The sequence below is a fragment of the Nerophis ophidion genome, linkage group LG18 (genome assembly GCF_033978795.1).
Source record: "Nerophis ophidion isolate RoL-2023_Sa linkage group LG18, RoL_Noph_v1.0, whole genome shotgun sequence".
Taxonomy (NCBI): Eukaryota; Metazoa; Chordata; class Actinopteri; order Syngnathiformes; family Syngnathidae; genus Nerophis; species Nerophis ophidion.
This window is the reverse complement of record NC_084628.1, coordinates 21,785,414-21,812,460: the sequence shown is the minus strand read 5'-3', so window position 1 is coordinate 21,812,460 and position 27,047 is coordinate 21,785,414. Positions and strand designations below refer to the sequence as shown.

At 39.8% G+C, this 27,047-nt stretch overlaps 1 protein-coding gene across 5 annotated transcripts in view; it reads left to right on the top strand.

Annotated features, from left to right (window-relative positions):
* nova2 (NOVA alternative splicing regulator 2) overlaps positions 1-27,047 on the top strand; it is a 111,258-nt gene that overhangs the window by 59,224 nt on the left and 24,987 nt on the right. Inside the window, exon 1 of one of the 5 annotated variants that reach the window (XM_061877618.1) lies at positions 12,570-12,663. The exons of the other annotated variants lie outside the window; for them this stretch is intronic. The gene's annotated coding sequence lies outside the window, so the exon portion shown is untranslated. Of the gene's footprint in view, positions 1-12,569; positions 12,664-27,047 lie in introns of those variants that run through there. 5 annotated transcript variants of the gene reach the window in all.

Below are 27,047 nucleotides of genomic sequence, written 5' to 3'. Positions count from 1 at the left end.
TTGTTTTTTATGTTGATTTAATAAAAAATAAAAAATTATTCTGCGGCCCGGTACCAATCGAGCTCGATCGGTGGTTGGGGACCACTGCTCTAAGTAGTGAGTCTTAGTCTGCAATGTGTAGGGCAACAATATCACACTATTACATCTATATATACTATTTTATACACTACACATTTGATCATTCACAATAGAGTCCAACCTCAAAGGTTTAGAGAGCATAAATGTTCCAAATATTTCTTGGACTGAGGGTAATTTTCACTGCTGCTTCTTTTTTTTCCTATTTCCCCAAAATCCCAAATAAATAATCTCAATGCGTGTGTTCGTGTTTGCCAGGTCATCACAACTGTGTGCAAAGACGAGGCAGCATGTGCTGTTGTCAGCAGGGTAACCAAAGCAAACTCTGCGAGCAGAAATATACAAACAAATCAAAACAGCAGAAATGGATGACCAACCAACACGCATGTCGGAGTAACCCCTTTGCTTACAGCTTTTGCACCAGGCTACGACGACGGATCACATTATACAGGTTGTTACTGAATACTGTAATCTATACACAATCTATTCACTTGTTACTTATCCCTGATAATGGGGATAAGACTTTTACGTAACGTTTAATCGATATTTAAGCTACGTTGATAGTTAAAGGGTTTGCAACATTTACACACATGCCTAGAGGGCGCTAACTTTCCAATGTACTTTGCACAGTACCATATTTTACAGAGTATAAGTCGCTGCGGAGTATAAATCGCACCTGCCGAAAATGTATAATAAAGAAGGAAAAAAGCACTTATAAGTCGCATTTTTGGGGGAAATTTATTTTATAAAACCCAACACCAAGAATAGACATTTGAAAGGCAATTTAAAATAAATAAAGAATAGTGAACAACAGGCTGAATAAGTGTACTTTGAATGACGCATAAATAACCAACTGAGAAGGTGCCTGGTATGTTAACGTAACATATTATGGTAAGAGTCATTCAAATAACTATAACATATAGAACATGCTATACGTTTACCAAACAATCTGTCACTCCTAATCGATAAATCCCATGAAATCTTATACTTCTAGTCTCTTACCTAAATGAGCTAATTAATATTATTTGATATTTTACGGTAACGTGTTAATAATTTCACACATAAGTCGATCCTGAGTATAAGTCGCCCACCTGGCCAAACTATGAAAAAAACTGCGACTTATAGTCCGAAAAATACGGTATATCCCGCCCTTTTACAGCTTCTAGGGCCTATGTACGTAACACATGCACGCGTATTAGCTTGGAGTGTTGTTGGCTAATGATAGCGATTTTGATAGCTAGCGTTAGCTGTCATTGAATGTACAGTATATTCCATCATGATAACAACATGACCGCAAATTGTTGTGTGCACAAGCTCCCGTCCACTGTCTTTGTCTCTATGGGTGGTGGCGGCGCCACTAGCATACACACAGTCACAACACACACACACGAACAAGTTCAGCCTCGTAACATAAACGTAAAGATAAGGCAGTGCTTCTCAATTATTTTTGTTACCCCCTCAGGAAGACAAAAAATGTTGTGCCCCGCCACCCCCATTTTCTGCCGAGACTATAAGTAGTATAATTTGTCTATTAAATTGTTAGATTTACACCTCTGCATAACATGGTATGAAATAAATATATAGTTTGATATATATAGATCAACATGCAACAAAGAATAACTTTATTAGGTTGATTTTAGTCTGTAACAGAAAAGAAAAAAGTGCATAAATTTGCCTGAAAAAAAAAAAATCCTTATTTAATCTATAAACATTTTTTGACTGACTTAAACCGTTATATACGGGAAAACAAATGTTAATAAACTCAATAAATAATAATCAATTCGAATTGATCCCCGACATTAACTCATATACACGTTTAACTATTCAAAACACTTTAACCTACAAAACAAAACGGAATTGTGCTGATATTTTATTTTTATAAATAAAAATGAGGAAGTCTACAATGAGCACGTTTTGTAGTGCAGAGCTTTTCAAACAAGCATGGGGTCACAGGCACCGAGAAGAACTGGCCTAAGGTAGCGTAGCAGAAATTAGGGTTAAACGATTATGGCAAAAATAATAATCACGATTATTTTGATTGATATTGTAATCATGATTGATTACACAATTATTCATAATTTGAAAACATGCTTATTTATTGCACCACCAAAACTCAACTTTAAATATAGTTAAAAAAAACTGGATTTAATTTAGTAATAAACAAGTAAAAAGTTAAATAATACAAGTAATAACAACACATTTAAATAACAATAGTAATATAAAAACAAATAAATCAGTTTTTCCGTTTAATTGTTTTTAATTCAGTTTTTTTTCTTTTCTTTTTTTTCTTATAAAGAGTGTGCTTTTTGTGTGAAATTATTTTTATTATATTATTGTCAATTAAATAAAAAAATCCACACATTTATTGGTGCAATACATCTTTGGACAATTTTGACCAGTATTTTAGGTCAAAGCATAATAATTCTGTAAATGTCTCAATAAGTGCTACAAGTACAATTATGCCTGTGTAAAGTACTTTTATAAAACCTTTATTTTGTTAGCCCTGTCAGAAGGGGGAACATTTGCTATTCTGCGGTTCTCAGCTTGACAAGTAAAAAGGCGACTCACTTGAGGCTGTTAAAAAAAAAAAAAGATTGTCTCCTGAGTTGCAACTATTTGATTTTACATCCGATGTCGTTCACAACAACACAGGCAGATTAGATGTGTTGTGGGTGTGTGGATTGTTCTTGCTCGCTTTGGCGTCGTAGTTTAGTCTGTTTCCAGTCGGCGTCTTCAATGTTTAGTTTAGGGCACGGCGACAGGGTGTGCTACCACACACATTACCACAAAAAATGTTTCCTTTTCCTCACGATGACATTTTACTCACATTTATGTAAATTTTCCTGATATTGTTTTGTGTTTATCAGTGTATTCCGTTTCGTTGGCCAATTCTATGACTCCGTCCGCGATTACGTCAACGCGGAAATCACATGCCTTACTTTTTTTTGTTGAGTTTAGTGATTATTGATCAGGCGTTGTGTCAAATAAAAAGTAGGATCTATGGTGAAATCCCAAATTTCTTGTAGAGTTTCACTTTTTATCTGAGTTTTTGGAGCGTGTCCTGTATTAAAACCTGTTTGTCCTCAAATTTCCTCCAGATAAATTCAAACAAAACAGAAACTCTGATAATTGCTCCCGATAAAAGATGCTCCTGATCAAGAACTCCCTTGGTGCATCTGTTAAAAGCAGCCTCAGAAACCTTGGGGTTGTGTTTAATCAGTCCATGTCTTTGGAGGGTCACTGTCGTCAATTGACCAAAAACTGTTTTTATCATCTCAGAAATATTTCTGAAGTGAGAAATTTGTTGTCAAAATTGGATCTCGAAATGATCATTCACGTGTTCATCCTGTCTTGGATTGACTATTGCTATTCTCTGTTCACTTTCTTCAAAAACTTAACTTTAAAGAGGCTTCAGACTGTTGACCGGTGCACCCAGAACAGCCCATATCACCCCCATTTTATGCAGTCTTCATTGGCTTCCAGTCAAATTCCGCACTGAGTTTAAGATTTTAGTCCTGACGTTCCGTGGGTTACATGGTGGGGCCCCTCAGTACATCACTGACTTCTTATGCCCCTACTCTCAGGGCGCAGCCTCCGGTCTTCAGACCAGGGTCTTCTGAAGATCCCAAAAACTGATTTTAAAACCCGTGGAGACCTGGCACTCCAGGCTTTAGCTCCCAAACAACTTGCACCAGTCCCTCCGTGATCTTGACCGTGTTGACACTTTTAAGAAACATTTGAAAACTTCTCTTTTTAGTAAAGCTTTTAGTTACTACACATTTTAACTATCATCTTTAATCCACTTTGTATCATTTTTATGTTGTTGCGCCTGTTGTTTTAAACTGAGTTGTTTTACTTATCGTATGTTTTGTACAACGCTTTGTGATTTTATCTGTGAAAAGCGCTTTATAAATAAAATACACTTACTTACTTATTTACATGCTCTTTTTTCACTCTTCATCTGTTTTGCCGTCCCCAACTTCGTAATTTGCATGCCCTTTAATCAAACATTTTTTTTTCGATTATCATATTTTTATAATCGTGAGAAGCCATAGTCAAAATTAAATGTTGGTGAATTGAACGATCCGGATCACCCTTATCACATTTCGACATTTCCACAAAATTTCATCAAAATCCGGCCATAACCGTTGCTAACTAACCAATAGACTAACCATAGCCATTACAGAACCTTCCGACGGAGGCAAAAACATCCAATAAAATAACACTTTTCTGCAGGAATTCGTGGTAGAAACCCACACTCTGAATCTTTAGATTCAGAAACCATCACAATTATTTCTGCAGATTTACTGTAATTGAAAAGTAGCGTTGCAAAATCCTTTAGCCGACGCCAGCTTTAAAGTTAAAGGTTGAAAAAGTCCACTTGGAAACGTTAGGCGTATGACCCGCGGGTTGTAGTTTGCCCGTGTCTGTTCTGGAGCCCTCAACTGTTGTAAATACTTCCATGTGCTTGTCTTCTTCTCTGCTCACTTGCCAGACAGGACTTAAAAGTTTTGCTGATAAAGTGTTTTTTTGTGATCAGTTGTGAGCTTGTTCGGGTCCAGCTGTGTGAGGTGGGGGAGGAGCGAGGGTGGGTGAAAGGAGGTGAATAAAAGGGGGGAAAGGAGGCGAGTTGAATGTGCAGCGGTTTCTATGAGCTCAAATGCTTTCCCAACTGTCATGGACAATAGGGAGGCGGGGGCGGGTGGGCGTGTCCCCTCTGTATGACAAAAGCCTCTTTGACCCCGTTCGTGAGGAGGCGGGGGGTCCCCATCTGCCATGGTGGGAGGAGAAAGTGCACGTCTGTACTCACGTGACCTTTGACTTGGTGGATTATTACAAGTCGCTCTGGTAGTTTTAATGAGGCAAAGCAATGGTTATTAATAATCGGCGAGGGTATTAGGAGACATGTTCAGGTCCACTGCTCGCTTTTGTGCTTGAGGAAGTCCTCGCCGCCAACCAATAAATGCTCAGGCTGTGATCACATGACTACTCAAGCGAGATCCAGCTGATAGCGTTGTCATCATGAACCTTGGGCGACCCCCCACCCCCCACCCTACCTCGTCACCTCAATCTCTTCCGTGACCCCACTACTGTGAAAAGCGACGCCGCGGGTCGAGTTCGAGTCAGCATACTTTAAAAGTGATGGAGAGCTTTTCTGAGCCGCCACCGCCGCCATGATGTGTCACGTCTCATGACAGCGGAGGAGCCAGCTAAGCAACATGGCTCTTCACAAGCCATCATTGTCACACACACACACACGCAGCTTGTCTGGGTGCTAGCTTCCTGCAAATAGTGCTCATGCTTTGATTTGTTTCCTTGTCGCCACGGCGATGCTCTGCTTCCCCGCATTCACCTCTGTTGGACAAAGCAGAGGATTGTGGGACGTGCACGGCCATCGCCGTGGTGAGGGGAATCAAAGTGACAACCTCCACACTGACCCCTTACCACCGACCCCTCCTTCCTACTAGCAGCACCTCCCCCACCGCCCCTCTGCTCCCCAGCCCCCCCTTGGCTAGCAGGTGTAAGTCAGCCAAAGAGAGATGTCTTTCTTCACGTCTTGGTCTGAATCCATATCCTCTCGTCTTCCGGCCCTGAGAGTAAAAAGGCGAAGCTTTAAACAGGTCATAAATAACACTCGTGTGTGTCGAATCCTACGTTAGACGTACTAAAGTCACCTCATTGATGCTTGTTAGCGTTCATTAAAATGTTAAAAAACAACTTTTCAAGCAGAAAAGGAAATCAGAATTAAAAGAGCATAAGGAAATTCGCTCTCTTTGCCGTCTCACTGCACACACACACACACACACACACACACACACACAAACACACACACGCACACACACGTATTTGCTCCGTCCTGATTGGCCCTAGACAACAATGACACTCAGCGTTGCTGGTCGCCACGGCAACCTCCAGGGCCCAGCACAAAGGGGTCACGTTTTAAAGGTCTAAATCGGCTCCTGTCTCTTCAGAGCACTTTCTCTCCGGCATGCCTGGCGCAGATGTGACGCCCTTAAAGGGGCCGTGTCGCTTTGGGCGTGTGGGCGGAGCCTCGCCTTAAGTGGCAGGAAGGAGAGGAAAAGCGTCAAACAAAGAGTCACAATGATGACGCCACAAAGGACACTTTTCCCCCTGCCCCCCATCTCGTTAGGGGACCCCTTTATACGCACGCACGCACACACACACACACACATACGACAATAAGGCTGCTTCCACAGCTGCCCCACAACCCCCCTCCCACCATGCTTCCATTATTTTTAATCCTCCCTAGTGAAAGCCCCTATACCCATGCCCCCTATAACAAGACCTGTCCCCACCCTTCCTTCCAACAGCACAATCATACATAACCCCCCTAGCCCCCTCCTCCCAATATACCACCATCACCCCCTTTATGATTAAAACGTCCCCCTCCCGACTCAGTCTGGGGTCCTACAAAGCCGTCAGCTGGCAGACGGTCTCTCTGACATCGCCACTGCACTTTCTCTTTAAGCGTATGTGTGCTTGGTAGTGAAGCAATGGTGCGTTTAAGTACCGTCAGATTTAACAATGTGGTCACATGACTAGTAGAGACAGCTGGAAAAATGGAGGTTCGCTGGCAAGGGGCTGACCTTTGAACCCACACTGATGAGAGGTTGATTTTTGCCAGCCATCTAACAATCTTCTTTCCTTCCTTCCTTCCTGCTTTTCTTTTTTATCCCCTTTTTCTTTCCTCTTTCATTTCCACCTTAGCCCACCTTTCTTTTTCGACCTTTCATTCTCTATCTGGGGTCACATCGCAATTATGGCCACTTTAAATGATGTGGCAAGATGACATTAAACAATAAAGCAGACCACATTGAATCAATCAATCAAAATGTATTTATATTGCCAATAATCACAAGTGTTTCACAGGGCTTCACAAACCACAACATCATCCTCGGATCCGAACCCACATCCAGCCAAGAAAAAACTCAACACAATCATTTGCCAGACCACGTTAAATGACATGGCGGGCCACTTTAATGATATAGTGGGCTACTTTAATGACATGGCAGGCCAATTTAATGACATAGTGGGCTACGTTAAATGACGTGGCGGGCTACATTAAATGATGTGACGTATAACATTATATAATGTGGCAGACCACACTGAACGATGTGGTGGGCCATTTAAATGACATGACAAACTATATAAATGACCACATTAATTGATATGGCGGACTACGTTATTTGATGTGGTGGACCACATTAATTGATGTTGCAGATCACATGGAATGACATAGTGAGCCACTTCAATGACATGACAGATCACAAAAATTATGTGACCGACCACATTAATTTATTTGGCGGAACACGTTTATTGATGTGGTGGAACACGTTAATTGATGTGGCGGAACACGTTAATTGATGTGGCGGAACACGTTAATTGATGTGGCAGACCACGTTGAATGACATAGTGGGCCACTTCAATGACATGACAGACCATGAAAATGACGTAACGGACCACATTGATTGAAATGGCAGACCACATTGAATGACATGGCAGGCCACTTTAATGAGTAACTGACCACATTAGATAAAGTGACAGACCACGTTAAAAGATATTGTCGACCACTTTAATGATACGGCAGACTACAAAAATTACCTGACGGACCACATTACATGATGTGACAGACCACATTAATTGATGGACCACATTGAATGACAGGGCAGGCCAACCTAAATATATAACGGACCACATTAAACGACGTGACAGACCACGTTAAATTACACGGTAGGCCACATCAATGACGTGGTGGACCACATTTAATGATATGGCAGTCCACATTAAATGATGTGACGGACCATGTTAAATGTTGTGACGGGCCACATTAAATGACATGACGCAGTGGTTCTCAACCTTTTTTCAGTGATGTACCTCCTGTGAACATTTTTTCAATTCAAGTACCCCCTAATCAGAGCAAAGCATTTTTGGTTGAAAAAAAGAGATAAAGAAGTAAAATACAGCACTATGTCATCAGTTTCTGATTTATTAAATTGTATAACAGTGCAAAATATTGCTCATTTGTAGTGGTCTTTCTTGAACTATTTTGAAAAAAAGATATAAAAATAACTAAAAACTTGTTAAAAAATAAACATGTGATTCAATATTAAATAAAGATTTCTACACATAGAAGTAATCATCAACTTAAAGTGCCCTCTTTGGGGATTGCAATAGAGATCCATCTGGATTCATGAACTTAATTCTAAACATTTCCTCACAAAAAAAGAAATATTTAACATCAATATTTATGGAACATGCCCACAAAAAAATCTAGCTGTCAACACTGAATATTGCATTGTTGCGTTTCTTTTCACAGTTTATGAACTTACATTCATATTTTGTTGAAATATTATTTAATTAATATAAGATTTTTGAATTGTTGCTATTTTTAGAATATTTTAGAAAAATCTCACCTACCCCTTGGTATACCTTCATGTACCCCCAGGGGTACGCGTACCCCCATTTGAGAACCACTGACATGACGTACCACATTAAATGACATGACATACCATATTAATTAACATGCGGGACCACTTTAAATGACGTGTCAGACCACTTTGAGAAACATGGCGGGCCACATTATTGAGGTGACGGACAATTTTTAAATGATGTGGCGGCCCAGGGCCTAGAGTTTGACACGTGCTCTACACCCTTGTCTTCATTCCAATTCTGCCTTCTGTCTTCCCTCCCTCCTGCCTTTCTCTGTTCTCCCTCCCTTCCTAGAATGTGTTTCCTCCTCATCAACAAAACTTTTTTGTCCTCTCCGTCCATGTTGCTCTTCCCCACCATGAATCAATGGTAATCACATTCCATGTGGTTTTGATTATTAAAGATGAGGTCACACTTCCAGTCAGGCTCCGCCGTCCACACTGTCATGCACTCGGGTGAGCACGTGCACAAACGTCGCACGCCACTCCTCGGTGCAAAGAACTCAGGGGAACTAAAGAGAGGAGTTGGAACCAAAGTGTATCAGAATGTTGTCAAGGTGAGGTCAGGTGCATCTGTAGAGGAAGCGTACAAAAATATGCAAGCTAGTCTGTACGCCATGTGGCTTCTAGCTTTCTTCATGTACGTAATTTAAGAAGGAAAAAAAATGCAAAGGATTTATTCTCGGCCATTTTTTAAAACTGCATCCAAAGAAAACAAAAGTTATCTTGGCGACGTCCTGGCTGATGATTCACACGCTCATGTCGAAGCGAGAAACAAAACGAAACAATATGGCCTCTCCCCGCCGGCTTTGGAGTGGGCCCACCGCAGCCGCAGTTTGGCGTGCCTCCCTGTTGGATACAAGAACGTCATGTCGGACCTTTTACAAGGCAAGCAGAGATATTGTTGAGACATTCATTGTGACAATGTGGCGGCACACACGCGCGCACGTGGGTACACGTGAAGTACACTCGTCATACATGACATGCACTTTGAATCCTGCGCTCACTTGAACACACGCACATGCCGCTGGAACAAATGGGGACCAGATTGTGCATGGAGATGATGTAAAGGAGCAGGCATGCTGGTCTCCATGGCCGACGAGCTGTGTTGAGTAAATGTGCGTGTGTGTGTGCGTGTGTCTATGTGTGTGTTTTTTTTAATGTTTTTTTTTATGTGCGTGTGTGCGGGCGTGTGCACGCGAGGTCAGCATGCCACGAGCTATTAAAAAGAGGGTCTCTGCAGCCAATCGCAAACATGGGCCAACGACACAGCTCTCATCTATCATCCCCTCGCTTTTTGTGCAGTTTGTGTTGCGTAAAGCTCAGAGTTTGTTATGCAACTACAACATGACGTCTGTATTTAGTCCGCCATTGTCATGGCAACAGCTATCACATTTCTGAAACATTTGATTGGGTTTCTCTCCTAAACGTTTGGAGACTGTAAAAGGGATTTTGTTTACATCAGGGGTTCTTAGCCTTGTTGACCCCCGGGGTCCAGCTTTTCCACCACAGATGGGCCCGGGGACTGCTAAATTATAAACAACTGAATTTAGTAATCTTACTCTTGATTTTAATCATGTTTAATAATTATATCTAACCTACTTACAGTTGAACAGGATTAACGTTTTCAAATAATATGAAAGTATGTGTTAATCACAAAGATTATTATCAGGTTGATTACAATAAATATATAAATAAAAAATACTACATAAAAATTGACTCAAAAACGGATTAAACATTGTTTTTTACTAATTAAATTAATAAAAAATAATAGTATTTTTATGTTTTTTTTAATGCAAGTTAAAGTGCAAATGAAAACACAGCTTCACATCTTTAGTCACATTTTTTGCGCTGATGAAACTTCTGTATGACTTTGGCTCCAGACTTCTTGTTTTTGTTTGATATTGTCATTACTGCCACAAGTGGTGGAAAAGTGTATTACAACTGCGTACCGCTGCGGCCCATACAGTCCACAGCTTACAAACAGATATTTTTTGGCAGCTGTCTATGGCAGTGGTTCTCAACCTTTTTTCAGTGATGTACCCCCTGTGAACATTTTTTTAATTCAAGTATCCCCTAATCAGAGCAAAGTATTTTTGGTTTAAAAAAAAAAAAAAGAGATAAAGAAGTAAAATACAGCACTATGTCATCAGTTTCTGATTTATTACATTTTATAACAGTGCAAAATTTGTGCTGGTCTTTCTTCAACTATTTGGAAAAAAAGATATGAAAATAACTAAACGCTTGTTTATAAATAAACAAGTTATTCAATCATATACAAAGATTTCTACACATAGAAGTAATCATCAACTTAAAGTGCCCTCTTTGGGGATTGTAATAGAGATCCATCTGGATTCATGAACTTAATTCTAAACATTTCTTCACAAAAAAAGAAATCTTTAACATCAATATTTATGGAACATGTCCTCAAAAAATCTAGCTGCCAACACTGAATATTGCATTGTTGCATTTCTTTTCACGGTTTATAAACTTGCATTCATATTTTGTTGAAGTATTAGTCAATAAATATATTTATAAAGGATTTTTGAATTGTTGCTATTTTTAGAATATTTAAAAAAAATCTCACGTACCCCTTGGCATATCTTCGAGTACCCCCAGGAGTACGCGTACTCCCATTTGAGAACCACTGGTCTAGGGGGCGCTCGCAGCCCTACAAAGCGCCCTATGGTTAGAAAACACTGATTTTACGAGACCACAGTGTTGTTCGTTTTGAAACAGATATAATAATTAACTCCTCATTAACATTTATACATTATATGAAGGGGCGATACAACCTAAACTCTCTATTTGGATATATTTTGCAACCTCTTGCGATAACAATATGACATTATTTGGCCTATAAATGATAATAGAACCATTTCAAAACAGGTTACAAAGGCTCCTACTAACATATGCGGTATCATACTGCGTTATTTTTTTTTGTTTTATTTTTCCTCAAAAGTATTATTAATATAATTGTTAATTTACTGTCAATATCTTCTTACTTTCTGTTGTAACATGTTTGTATCTACACTTAATAATCAGATATTTTTCTGTTTGATACTTCACAATAGTTTTTGGTGATACTACAAATGTGGTTATTGATCCAATACCAAGTAATTACAGGAGCAGTATTTGGCATACCAATGCTGATACTTCAAATTTTCAAGATCATTAAATAATTCCATTTTTGATCATTATTTTAATCAAATAAAAAACAGCATGGCAGTGTAGCAATATTAGTTAAGTATTTAAATAATATCCTTATTCTCTTTTATGAATACAATATAAAAAAATTATAAAGTCAATAATGAAAAATAACTTAACATAAGGAAAAACTACTTTTGGCTCTGATCCTAAATAATTAGTTTTTTACCTTTAAGTCTTGTGTCCAAGACGTTTGCAAACGAAAATGACTAAAAGAAGATTTTTATGACAATAAAAAATATTCATCTACTCACTGGAGTATTGACGATATACGGATACTATACTTGGTATCGATACTGTCGAAATTTGTTACAATCTGCCCATCCCTGTTTACATTCAAGAGCTCTGGCTTAGCGGTTAGCATGGCTTATTGTATCGTCCTATGGTGTGTAGCATGCTCAGTCCTCCTGTGATAATGATATTAGAAAGCGTTAAGAAACAGTTCATTTTTGAGTCGAGGACAACTAACTTGCACTGTGAAGGGACGTTAGCAAGGATTCTACATTGCGTTGAGGACGCGGTTGTTCGTTTCACCGTCAAATTTGCGAGACACAGGTAGAATGTTTCAACATTCATTATCGTGATATGACAATAGTATTAAAAACTCTTTCTTCGCCCACATTTATATCGTCTGTATCGTGCAAAATACTGTATTTTCTCAAATAAAACCCACCTTTACTCAGTTATTTGCTACGTGTGTCATAGCTGCTAAATTGCCAAGATTAGAAGCTAAGAGCACAAAAGTCACCTAGAATGTCTTCTCCCATGTTTACTTCCTGCGTGTGAACATTGTCATGCTGTCAGTGTGTGAAAGCGAAACCAAACACGAACACACATAACAATGTTGTCACGTAGTCACTCCATAAACGAGCACATAAAGCAGTGCACTGTGGCGTCAACGAGCAGAACGAGGCACAAACACAACTGGAGGGTAGGTCTCCGTTAACGCGTGATGTCACGGTAGAGCCTGTTTAGGGCAGCGAGGACGGAATGGAGAGCTGGGTTCAAAAAGGTGTGAAGTTGAGAAAATGTTGTTGTGTTCAAACTGTCCATGAAGCAGCTGTGTGTGTGTTTGTGTATGTGTGTGTGTGTTTAACGTTCTTGAAATGATATATGATCCCTGTTATATTTAGTTTGGTGTCATTAAGTCACTCTGTGAGTTAATTAGGCCTCACTCATTCACATGTCATCAGAATTGAGGCCTGCTCTCACTGCGCATACTTTCCGTTCAAAAAATCCTAAATATTTCGAGCGGCGTAACGTCATCGATTTTATGGCCCAAACCACCAATTATGGACGCTAATTTACTATTTATGTGACGTTCTGTTGAGTCTGTTGAAGCATTTGCGTGGTTTCTTCGACTCGCAACTGGCGCCATCTTGGCTGTTTTTTATTTAAAAATATGAACCCAAAAATATTTACTGTCGCATGTGAGACTCATTGTTTTTACACATATTGACACATTTTCCTTGGAACCATGATTCAGGAGCCTAATTGGTTCTTTACCATGGGTAGGAAACCGAAAAGTTTGTACAACATAGAAGCGGTGTTCCCCATACTGTAAGAATCAATTTAAACATGAATAATTGGTTCGCGCCTGCAAACTTTGAAGACACTATAATGTATATAACTACTGTATGTATATATAAATAGAAACAGTACAGGCCAAAAGTTTGGACACACCTTCTCATTCAATGCGTTTTCTTTGTTTACAATGACTATTTACATTGTAGATTGTCACTGAAGGCATCAAAAGTATGAATGAATACATGTGGAGTTATGTACTTAACAAAAAAAGGGGAAATAACTGAAAACACGTTTTATATTCTAATTTCTTCTAAATGGCCACCCTTTGTTCTGATTACTGCTTTGCACACTCTTGACCTTCTCTGGATGAGCTTCAAGAGGTAGACTTAGACTTAGACAAACTTTAATGATCCACAATGGAAATTGTTCCACACAGTAACTCAGTTACAAAGGATGGAAAGGTAGGTATAAAGTAGATGTACCGTAGTAGCAATATAACATGTATGTAATATTTACATATTATATATACAGAATATGATATATACTAATATATTATGTTATATTTTTATATAATATATACAAGATATAACAATTACCATGTACAATATTACAGTATATATATATATATATATATATATATATATATATATATATATGTATATGTATTATATATATATATATATATATATTTATAGTTATATATACATTTAGAATCGCCTTCCCAAAGTCCTGAATTAAACATGTGGACAATGCCAAAGAAACAAGTCCATGTCAGAAAACCAACAAATTTAGCTAAACTGCACCAATTTTGTCAAGAGGAGTGGTCAAAAATTCAACCAGAAGCTTGTGGATGTCTAACAAAACCACCTTATTGCAGTGAAACTTGCCAAGGGACAATTAACTAAATATTAACATTGCCGTAAGTATACTTTTGACCAAGCAGATTTCGTCACATTTTCAGTAGACCCATAATAAATTCATAAAATAACTGAACTTCATGAATGTTTTTGGAGACCAATAAGTATGTGCTCCAATCATCTCTATCACAAAAAAATAAGAGTTATAGAAATTATTTGAAACTCAAGACAGCCATGACATTATATTATTTACAAGTGTATGTAAACTTTTGACGACGACTGTATATGTATGCGTATGTGTGTATATATATATATATGTATATATATATATATATATATATATGTATTTTTGTATATATCAAACCAGCATTACAAGTGGGTAATGGCCTTACAATCCCTTTATTATCCAAGCAACAGAACAGCATTACAGTAAGTTTAAAGGCCTACTGAAACCCACTACTACCGACCACGCAGTCTGAAAGTTTACATATCAATTATGAAATATTAACATTGCAACACATGCCAATACGGCCGGTTTAGTATACTAAATTACAATTTGAAATTTCCCGCGGAGTTTTTTGTTGAAAACGTCGTGGAATGTTGACGCTTTTGATGACGAGTGTTTGTGACGTTTCGGGTCGCAGGGGACATACTAGCTCAGCACCATTTATGGCTAAAAGTCGTCTCTTTATCGCGCAATTACACAGTAATTTGGACATCTGTGTTGCTGAATCTTTTGCAATTTGTTCAATTAATAATGGAGACTATAAAGAACAATGCTGTTGGTGGAAAGCGGTGGATTGCAGCTGTCTTTAGCACCGAGACACAGCCGGTGTTCCTTTGTTTGTTGTGAAGCTTTAACACAGAGCGGTCAAGCGAACATATTTCTCTACGTCGACCAGCATGTTTTTGGATGGGAAAATTGTGATATATATTTTACCGGAGACATCAGTGGATTATTTGTCCTCCTGCGGTAGCTGTCAAAAAAGGCAACTGTGAGCTTGGCTCTTTGGCTTCTCTCTGAGACACTGCGTGTTCACCGCAGCCATCCAACCTCGAGGTGTCTAATTACATCTGAAACGCTCACACTGCCGCCGCCCGGAGCCGTCGCTTTTTATTTTATTTTATTTATTTTTATTTTTTTCTAGTCCTTCACTATCAATATCCTCAGCCACAAATCTTTCATCCTCGCTCAAATTAATTGGGAAATTGTCGTTTTCTCAGTCCGAATAGCTCTTTTTGTTGGAGGCTTCCATTATAAACAATGTGAGGATGTGAGGAGCCCTCACACGGGTGACGTCATCATCTGCTACTTCCGGTAAAGGCAAGGCTTCTTTTTTAGCGACCAAAAGTTGCAAACTTTATCGTCGATGTTCTCTACTAAATCTTTTCAGCAAAAATATGCCAATATCGCAAAATGATCAAGTATGACACTTAGAATGGACCTGCTATCCCCGTTTTAATAAGAACATTTCATTTCAGTAGGCATTTAAGTGTCAACACGCACACAGGCACACACACAAAAGCCTCGTTAGTGCGCTTAGAAATCAAAAACAAAATAAGAAAAATAATTTTTCTTTGTGTCTGGGAATATTTGTGGCATTCTTGACCACTTTGGGAGTTTCAGAGTGACAAACAAACAGAGGCTTCACGTATTCACCGCTAGCATTAGCACAAACGAGCAGTGTTAGGCAATCCTTCATCAGCTTTTGTCCCGGTAGTGCCTTCTCTTTTGGTGTAAAATATGTCTGTTGTTGCATCTTTTTTGGTCTCATCAAAAATAAGACTTGCTGCGGAACAGAGCCCCCTTTGCTGAAAAAATACTCTAAATGAAGGGGCCGGAGGCTAAGTAGCTAAAATGCTAGCTTGAACCAGTTGCCTAGCAGCTCGAAGCTGTACAACAAGACTTTGAGTGTTAGGGCACATTTGAAGCATCTTCTAATCACACAAAGTGATCTCTAAGACGAGCTGACACAGCTGTGACCGGCCCAAGGTACAACAATTGTGGAACTAAACTCGTCAGAAGTGCTGCTAGCCATTGAAGCTCTTCGACCGTGTTTACAGGAGGTGGTGTCATCAAAATGGCAGCCCTGATGGCTTCAAGCAGTATGCAGAGTGAATGAATGAATGAAGCGTTTGTACTCAGTCATGGTCCGCGCGTATTTGGCGTGATGTAAACGTTCGTGAACTGAAAAGGATGCAAACCGAGGCGTTCGTGAACGGAGGCACCATTGTATGTTTGCATTTGCTTACTTCCTGGTAGAGCCAAAACACCCGCCTCCTGCTGGCCGTGTACATTGTTAGTCTTTGTCCCCACAGTGGGATAGTCGCGGTCCTGTTGCATTGCGGGGAACCGCAGGATGTTCGAGTACTGGCTGTTTCTGGTGTTTGGACATGAACTTTTGACACATGTGAGGTCCAACTGGCCTGATGGAGGGAAGAAACATCATGCATGTGTATTGCAGTGCGTGTTGTGGACAGTGTCAGCTGCTTTAAGCCCCCTCATCTCCCCCTTACAGTCTGCAATCCCCCTCAAATCCATCTCTGACCTACCCCCCATGTGATCACAACTGCTTTTCAGGCCTGTCAGCTGCCCACACAAACACACACACACACACACACACACACACACAGCCAAAGATAGACACACACAAACATTAGAGTTGAGGTTAGAGGGGAATGTTTGGATAACTTTGAGGCCTTGGAACGTCAAGAAGTAAAGTGTGTGTGTCGGCCATGAAGACAGGTGTTACTCCATTAATGCAGTTGTGCGACACCAGACACGGGGCACAACAATCAACCAGTTTAAGACAGCTAGCAAGTAAGTGTGTGCGTGTGTGCGTGTGTGTGTGACTGTGATGACACATAGAAGGTCAGTGAGCCAAAGGTTAGCATGTGTGCCACTCAGCAAGGCATCACATCTCTCAGTGCGAACAGTTGCAAAAATGCTGGTGGAAGAAGGAATTCAAAAAGGAAAAAAAAAAACCTGTCCCAAGTTTGACACATTCCTGCTGGAAGTCTGGAAGATCTAACTTCAGTCAGATCCATCAATAAATCGCTGTGGGAATGTGTGAACTTTTAACTTCTCATCAATTTCTAAAGGCATGTTGTCGTCATGTACACAAACACACCAATGTGGCCGCACGAATCACTGGGATCATACCCGTGCCAGTGTGTGTGTGCGTGCGTGCGTGCGTGCGTGTGTGATCGAGGTGTGAGTAAAATCAGAACGGCGTGGAACTCATTTTGTTTGAGCTAGAATTCACACCAGGTCCTGTTACCGGTTATGTCCGTGTGTGTGTGAGACGGATGAGGCTGAAGGTGATTATGTGTGTGTATATATAGTTGTATGTGCTCACTCAGTCACAACACTGCTACACTATGTTTTTGCGTGTGTGTCTATTAGCATACCACGAACAATCTGTGGTTTTGTTCGATTTTTTTGCACCGGAAAAAGTCAGATCCGGGGTCAAGCTGTGAACATCATAAAAGCTTGTACAAGAGTACAGGCAATGATTTAAAGGGGACTTACTTTGAAAAACATACATTTTGGTACCTGTTTTTGTGTATTTGGGATCTGCATAAGTCCAGATCATTCCATATCAAACCTTGGAGGCATGGCGGAGATACTTCCTCCAAATGAGCCTTTAGGAATTCGCCCCATTTGTGGTGTTTTTCCCAAGTGTGATTTCAGCGGATTATCCATATATGGTATTGATTTAGGCGACAAGCATTGCGCCAGTCCGCCATTGTAGTCCAAACCTGTATTCAATAAGTTCCTTTTTTTTGATTGATTGATTGATACTTTTATTAGTAGATTACATAGTTCAGTACATATTCCGTACAATTGACCACTAAATGGTAATACCCAAATAAGTGTTTCAACTTGTTTAAGTCGGGGTCCACGTTAATCTATTCATTTTTCTCTGTCCTCTGGTTGTAGGGTAGACTGGCACATGCATGATACGCTATTGTGATTTCTAATACAAGTTAGCTAATAGTGCGAATGTATATCTGTCAGGAGAATTGTTACAGAATCGCTAAAAACTACAACATGACTGACATGGGGAAGACGCAGTCGGAAGTGTGCGTAAACAAAACAGCGCATCCTGAAGAGACGGTCAGAAAACAGCTTGAAGATGGCCTGTAAAACATCATCTATGCAAGAAGAGCCCCCATTAAATGCTATGTAGACCACAAGGAAGTATTTTAAATGTAGGGAAATCATAATATGACCGCTTCAAAACAACTCAAAATTCAATTCATTTCCGATTCAGAATCGATTCTCTATTCCAGTGTTTTTTAACCATTGTTGGGCCGCGGGCACAACAAAATATCTGTTTTTCAGCTGTGGTCCGTGTGGGTCGCTGCAGTACTCAGGTGTAATACACTTTTCCACCACTTGTGGCAGTAATGACGATATCAAACAGAAGAAGTCTGAAGCTAGAGTCATAGAGGACCTTCTTAAGCATGAATATTTTGACTAAATTGGTAAAGCTGTATTTTTAGTTGCAATTTTAATTTTCTTGACCGGGTATTATTTATTATTAATTTAATTAGAATTTATCAATTTTAACTTGTTTTCTAAATTGTAATAAGTAATTATATTACATTTGAATAAAAATGTAAATTCATTTTTCATCAGTTTTTAGGTTCTATAAGACAGTTTATTTACAAAAAATATATTATTATTTATTTAGTCAGAATGTATTTATTTTAGCACTGAATAAATGTATGTAAATACATTTTTCATCAGTTTTTATGAATCCCTCCTTTTGCAGTATATTTGATTAGTATTTTTGTAATCAGTCTGAACTAAGACTGAATAATATTCTTTGTGATTAACACATGCTTTCATATCATTTGACAAGGTTGTTAAATGTAAGCCAGTTATATATAAATATTGAATATAATTAAATCCAGACTAAGATTAGTAACTCAGTATTAATGTTTGTGTGGAGCCCGGGACTCTCTGTATTGGAAAAGTTGGACTTTGAAGGCAAGAAGGTTAAGAACCTCAGGTCTATTCAACACGACTCTCCATTCAAACTGATTCCATTTTAGCAACATACATTTTGAATAATGTATTTTTTTTACCTAATGTGTGATTATACAAAAATTAAAGTACAACGCAGTACAGTAGACAAATATTAATATTTAATTAATGTTCGCATTATTACTTTTTATGACCTTTCCTGACCGCACGTCGGACCTCTTAGTGATTGACAGGTTGAGTTTTGACGGCTCCAAACTCAGCAGCTGTCAACGTTGTCAGAAATTCCCAACCATTTTCTTCTTTTTATTTTTATTTTATTAGTTTTTTCCCCTGTCTTGACTTTGTCTCGTTTGCTGAGCTCTCACATCGATGTGACAGCAGGTACAATACACACATAGGAAGGGGAGGCCTGGTTAATCGGCAACACAGATCCTGCTTCCAAAAAAAAAAGACAGGAAGCATGGTGAGGTTGGAGTGCAGGATGGTGAGGCGAGGTCAAGGGGGGTCTAGGGCCGTCTGATAGGATGAGTAGGGTGGGGGGAGGAGTGAATGAGTAATGTGTACAGCGTTCTATAATACAACATGTCCAGTGAGGAACTAGAGGAGCGTGAGACCCCATTTCTGGGACTGCTTTAGGTGGCACTGAGACCATTTTGTGGACTCGCAGGTGACTCGTGGGGTCTTAGACTACGTTTACACTGCAGGCCAAAGTGGCCCAAATTAGATGTTTTTGAGATCAGATTTTTTCCAGCTGACTGAAAGTAAATGATAAATGGGTTGCACTTGTATAGCGCTTTTCTACTTTCAAGGTACTCAAAGCGTTTTGACACTACTTCCACATTTACCCATTCACACACACATTCACACACTGATGGAGGGAGCTACCATGCAAGGCGCTAACCAGCACCCATCAGGAGCAAGGGTGAAGTGTCTTGCTCAGAACACAACGGACGTGATGAGGTTGTTACTAGGTGAGGATTGAACCAGGGACCCTCGGGTTGCGCATGGCCACTCTTCCAAAGTAAAATGTGATTTATTTTTTTCAGACTCAAGTGCAAACACACACAGGCCCCAATGTTGCCCCAATGTGGCCCCGACGTCACTTGTTTGCACACTTCGGTAAAGTGAAAAGTTGACAGGGAGGAAGTCACTACTACTACAAAAATAAAATAAAAGCCGCAACACCCTAAAAATTAGAATGTTTTTACTTGAAAGTAAATGAAAGTAATATCATGTATGAATGGATGTATATACTCTAATACAGTGGTTCTCAAATGGGGGTACGCGTACCCCTGGGGGTACTTGAAGGTATGCCAAGGGGTATGGGAGATTTTTTTTTTTTAATATTTTAAAAATACCAACAATTCAAAAATCCTTTATAAATATATTTATTGAATAATACTTCAACAAAATATGAATGTAAGTTCATAAACTGTGAAAAGAAATGCAACAATGCAATATTCAGCGTTGACAGCTAGATTTTTTTGTGGACATGTTCCATAAATATTGATGTTAAAGATTTCTTTTTTTGTGAAGAAAGGTTTGGAATTAAGTTCATGAATCCTGATAACAATTCAAAAATACTTTATAAATATATTTATTGAATAATACTTCAACAAAATATGAATGTAAGTTCATAAACTGTGAAAATAAATGCAACATGATATATTCAGTGTTGAAAGCTAGATTTTTTTGTGGACATGTTCATTAAATATTGATGTAAAAGATTTATTTTTTGTGAAGAAAGGTTTAGAATTAAGTTCATGAATCCGGATGGATCTCTATTACAATCCCCAAAGAGGGCACTTTAAGTTGATGATTACTTCTATGTGTAGAATTCTTTATTTATAATTGAATCACTTGTTTATTTTTCAACAAGTTTTTAGTTGTTTTTATATCTTTTTTTCCAAATAGTTCAAGAAAGACCACTACAAATGAGCAATATTTTGCACTGTTATACAATGTAATAAATCAGAAACTGATGACATAGTGCTGTATTTGACTTCTTTATCTCTTTTTTTTTCAACCAAAAATGCCTTACTCTGATTAGGGGGTACTTGAATTAAAAAAAATGTTCACAGGGGGTACATCACTGAAAAAAGGTTGAGAACCACTGCCCCAATATATTATTTTAATGGCTGTTAAATAGAGGAGACAAGGACATCAGTGTGAGATTTATTTTTCAACTCACATGTAAGTAAATGCGCCACAACGTCAATTCCGGTCTCTCAACAATCGCTATTTCTCCGGAATTAAAATCCATCCATCCATCCATTTTCTACCGCTTAGTCCCTTTGGGATTGCGGGGGGCGCTGGTGCCTATCTCAGTTACAATCGGGCGGAAGGCGGTGTACACCCCGGACAAGTCGCCACCTCATCGCAGGGCCAACACAGATAGACAACATTCACACTCACATTCACACACTAGGGCCTATTTAGTGTTTCCAATCAACCTATCCCCAGATGCATGTCTTTGGAAGTGGGAGGAAGCCAGAGTACCCGGAAGGAACCCACGCAGTCCCAGGGAGGACATGCAAACTCCACACAGAAAGATCCCGAGCCCGGGATTGAACCCAGTACTACTCAGGACCTTCGTATTGTGAGGCAGACGCACTAACCCCTCTGCCACAGTGCTGCCCGGAATTCCATCCATCTATCCATCCATTTTCTACCGCTTATTCCCTTTCGGGGTCGCGGGGGGCGCTGGCGCCTATCTCAGCTACAATCGGGCGGAAGGCGGGGACACCCTGGACAAGTCGCCACCTCATCGCAGGGCCAACACAGAAAGACAGACAACATTCACACTCACATTCACACACTAGGGCCAATTTAGTGTTGCCAATCAACCTATCCCCAGGTGCATGTCTTTGGAAGTGGGAGGAAGCCGGCGTAACCGGAAGGAACCCACGCAGTCCCAGGGAGGACATGCAAACTCCACACAGAAAGATCCCGAGCCCGGGATTGAACCCAGTACTACTCAGGACCTTCGTATTGTGAGGCAGACGCACTAACCCCTCTTCCACCGTGCTGCCCGGAATTAAAATATATATTCAGATATTACATCCATCCATCCATCCATTTTCTACCGCTTGTCCCGTTCGTAGTCACTGGAGCCTATCTCAGCAGCATTCGGGTGGAAGGCATTTACACCCTGAAAAGGCGCCATCTCATCGCAGGGTCATTTATTACATATAGACTATATTTTGCGCACTATTGACAAGTGATGCATGGAAAATTTGATCATCTCAAATAGATTTTGCTCACCTAAACTGGATATTGTGATTAAATATACACTTAAGCTGGCGACTGTGTCTTTCCGGCGCACACAAGTTTACGTAGCTCGCCCAAAAGCTGGCGGAAAAATCACATTAAGGTCACATTGCGTTTAGACTGAAGTCACTTTTGAAAAGATCTCATTCCAATCGGATTCAGGACTACCTCCTGGTGTGGCCTGAATATGATGCCAAAAGATCAGATATGAAGCACTTTGGAGCGTTTAGACTGGCAAAATAACAGATTTGGTTTGCAGTGTAAACGGGGCATTCGAGACTTGAAGGGGGCTAAAGGGGGTGACTTGGATTTGGTACTCTCCCAGGGGGTGGGGGTGGGGGGGGGGGGGGGGGGGGGGAGAAGGGTTGGCGTTCCAAAAAAGGTGACATCAGTGTGAAGAAATCCTGTCCTTTTCTTCCAACTACTTTTGTTATTCTTCACAGAGACTTACTTTCTTTTCTGGAGGTTCTGGCAAGGACGGACCTTAGGACACATAAAGGAAGGAGGGGGGGTGGGGGGGTCTTTACTGAACAGAAACTCTTAAGAAAGAAAGACTGACTGAATGGTTTAACTTTTTTATACAAGTTAAAATCAAACGCACACACACACACTCACTCAGAGCGACGACAACATGTGGAAGCTCTCAGGTGCACACGTCAGCTTGCTGACATGCCAGAAGAACTCGATTCAGCTTTCTTGTTGTAGGTCAGTAAAATCCCAGATGACCTCAGTCGGTCTATACTTTTAATCGTTTTTTCCTAATTGCCTGTCATCCGGACCCTGACACACACACACACACACACACACCCTGCCCTAGCGCAATACAACACAACCATCACATTTTCATCCGCATAAGACTTGAAGTGCAGTGAGAACACATCCAAGTTTCCTTCCTGCTCCTGATTACATCAGCACATGATCACACACACACACACACACATGACATCACCAGCAGCTGCAAGTGTGTGTGTGTGATTTCTTCATTTACACAGTTGTGCGAGAGTTTGTTGCCAAGGTAACAGCAGCAGAACGATCCCTCCAATCAGGTGTCAGTCAGCAGGTGACGTCCACTGGCTTGCGCGTTACCATTCCGACGACGCTTCCCTCTTTTGCTGCAAGCAGGAAGCTTCTGTCTGAGCGTACGTCGACAGGCAGTTCGAACACCGATGTTGTTTTACACTTTAGATCAGCCGTGTCCAAAGCCACAACTCGTTTTCCAATGGCCCTCGGCACAGTCCGTAATTCAAATTTATGACACTACTTATAACACAGAGTGGGTTTTGTTCAGGTAACACTGTCACAAATAACAGGCTAACTCTAGTGATTAATCACAAAAAATGATCACATTATTTATACATGCAGATTAATCACGCAATGTATTTTGACTCGAAATGCTCCTTTACCGTTGTTATACAGTCTGTGATCAGGTCAATGTATAAATAACAATAAATACATACATGCATAACAATAAATACACAAACTATAATAGAATAAATAAATTTAAAAAATGCATGCCAGTGCAAAGGTGAGTGCAGTTATTGCAAATTTCCCTCCAAAATACACTCTGACTGAGCTTAAAAATATGTGAACAAATAGATAACGTGCCTTTAAATAAAACGTTTATTAAAAAAGTTCATGTATTATTGCATTTGTGTCCAAATATCGGGGCCTTTTTAAAAAGTCTATTTAAATGCAGGCAAGTAATAACCTGTGATTAATCATGATTTATCCAAATTCAAAAGAGTGATTAATATGATTAAAAAATAATCATTTGACAACACTACTTGACATACATTGGGTTGCTTTTTGTCTTTTAATGTACAAAATGCATTCTTTTCTACAGTGGAAAAAAGTTTGTGATTTAAAAATAAAAAGTGATTATCTAGAGAGCCAACAAGCAATTTTAGGAGGTTTCAAAAACAACATTTGTGGAGATATAAATGTTTTGAGGAAGTAGGACGTGTTTAGCGGCGTGGCTAACAGGCGGCTAATCCATCAGATCTGATCAAAGGTAGCCGGCTAACGTGAGCTAATCCTGCAACTTGACCAGATCTTCCTAATGAGCTTAATGAGCGAAAGCTTCGGTGTCTGCCCCCGCCCCCTTCTCATCCAAACACTCTGACAGTGGAAGCGTCACAAACATGTCCTCTTTGACTCTTTTCCCCTGAGGTCACGACCCCGTGACCTTTCCTCAGCGTCACATGATGTGCTTGTTATGACACCGCCTCTGCTCGCCTCTCCTCTCTCAGGCGCGACACGATCCGTGAAAGCGTCACGCTGCCGCAACATCAGAAGCGCGTCGGCTCAAATCGCACCCGCGAAGGCATGGCCTCCGGCTATGACCTGTCACTTCTAGTTTGTCCACGCGTCTCAGAGGGACGAGTGCGAATCTAGGGTTGTCCAAGTCAAGTGGGACTTCTGATCACTTTGAGGTTCTTTTACTAGCTGGCTGTCTGAAGTCTTGTGTTTGTGAAGCCGACGCTAGCAAACAACATGAATAATAAATGATTGCTGATGGAGAATAAACATGAGAACTCTGATAAAGAAAAACCTCCTCGTTTTTTTTTTTTGTAATGCACCGCGCTTCTATCCTGCCTTTTAGTGGCGCAGATACAAAGTGAATGCTTTAACGGGTGTAAGCAAGTGCTCGGGTCTTCAGTTACATTTTGGCGGTCAGTGTTACACAAGGAAGTCATAGGCTTATTGTATTTATATTTGCATTATGGCATTTACACTCTGCAGATGAGCGATATGGACTAAAATCTATATCGCAAAATATATCGCAGCCTCTTGCAATAACTATGTATATTACAAAATATTACCATATTTCCCGGACCATATAGCACACTGGAATATAAGCTGGACCCACAAAATATTTGAAGAAACATTTTTTTCTCCATGTATTAGCTGCACCAGAGTAAAAGCCGCAGATATATACGTTGTGAAATAAGTTATTTACACAGAAAGATTCTGTAAATGTACATTAGCTGTTTCCAAACGGCGCCTGTAAAACGGCAGATCGAACAAAACAGAAGTAATAGTCATGGACCCACTAGCTCAGGGGTACCCAAACTTTTTGACTCAGGGGTCGCATTGGGGTAAAAAAATTTGGCTGGGGGCCGGGCTGTGTATGTATGTGTATGTGTGTGTGTATATATATATATATATATATATATATATATATATATATATATATATATATATATATATATATATATGTATATATATATATATGTATATACACATATATATATATATATATATATATATACACCGAGCGCTATAATGTCACGTTATCAATGGGAAAATGCATTTTTAGACAGTATGATTTGCCTAAGCGGCTAGGAGACACAGAGAGTAACAAGCGGTAGAAAATGGATTAGAAAGGACAGAGTTTAAAAGTAGTAATAAAAAAAGTAATAAAATAAAAATACATATTTATTTTATTTCATTTTTTTTAATCTGGACTTCCTGCGGGCCGGATTTTGGATGCTGGCGGGCCAGATCTGGCCCACAGACCGTAGTTTGGGGACCCCCGCACTAGCTGCTGAAGCGATCTCTCTAATCAGCTAAACCAGGGGTGGGCAAACTTTTTGGCTCAGGAGCCACACTGGCTTTTGACAGACGGGCCGGGAGAGCACATGATGCATTTCAAGGCATATCATATCTGTGGAGTAGGCTTCTCAAACATGGGCTATTTCAATCAATTTACATTTATTTTCAACGATATCATGTCAAAGAAACATACAAATAGTATTAAAGAATTAACACTTCCATTCTCTTTTAGTGATAGCAGGTTTAGTATCAGTTTTGTTGTGGCAATTCTCAAAACAGGTCTTTGCTCAATTCTGTTTCAATATTTGGTGGGCCGAATTAAAGGGACAGACGTGCCGGATGTGGCTCTCGGGCCGTAGTTTGCCCACCCCTTGGCTAAACAGAATCAATAACTCCAGAGTGACGTTTTGGTGAGTTAACTGGGGGATTTGTGAAAATGAAACTATGCAAAAAGAATGCCATTGTAAGTTAATAATACTAACACAGACACCGATAAATGTGTTAGCATATTAGCTAATGCTAATGGCGCTAGCTTCATTACATCATGATTGCAGGTACAAATATACATGACAACACTCCTACAGACATCACACATGGGACGGTTTAGTAAGTCAGAATTGTTTTAGTTATATTGTAAAACTTACAAAAGCTGATTGGAGTGATGAAGATTCCATACTAGTAGAAATGCTACGGACGGCTAGAAGACGGAACAGCACTTGAAAGCACTAATAGGAAGGATACTGCGACACCTGCAGTGAGCAAACCCGTCCAAAAGATGGCTCCATTGCACAAACAATAACACACTTTTTGGGTGTTTTTGCTTGTTTTTGTTTAAACTACTTGCATTTTGGCCGTCAGCGAAGGAAAATCCACTAATTAGCCGGCCAGTTTTATGAGCCGCAGGGTTCAAAGTTCAGGCTTACATACTGGAATTTACGGTCACTACTTTACGCTTTTCAGTCGCCATTTTCAGCTGTGTAGCCAATATGACGACTAATATATGTAAACATATTTTTCCCACCTAAAGTTTATTAGGTGCACCTAATATACTAGGGTACTTTATAGTCCGGAAAATTTGGTATGTGTTTCATTTTATAAAAAATTTAAAAC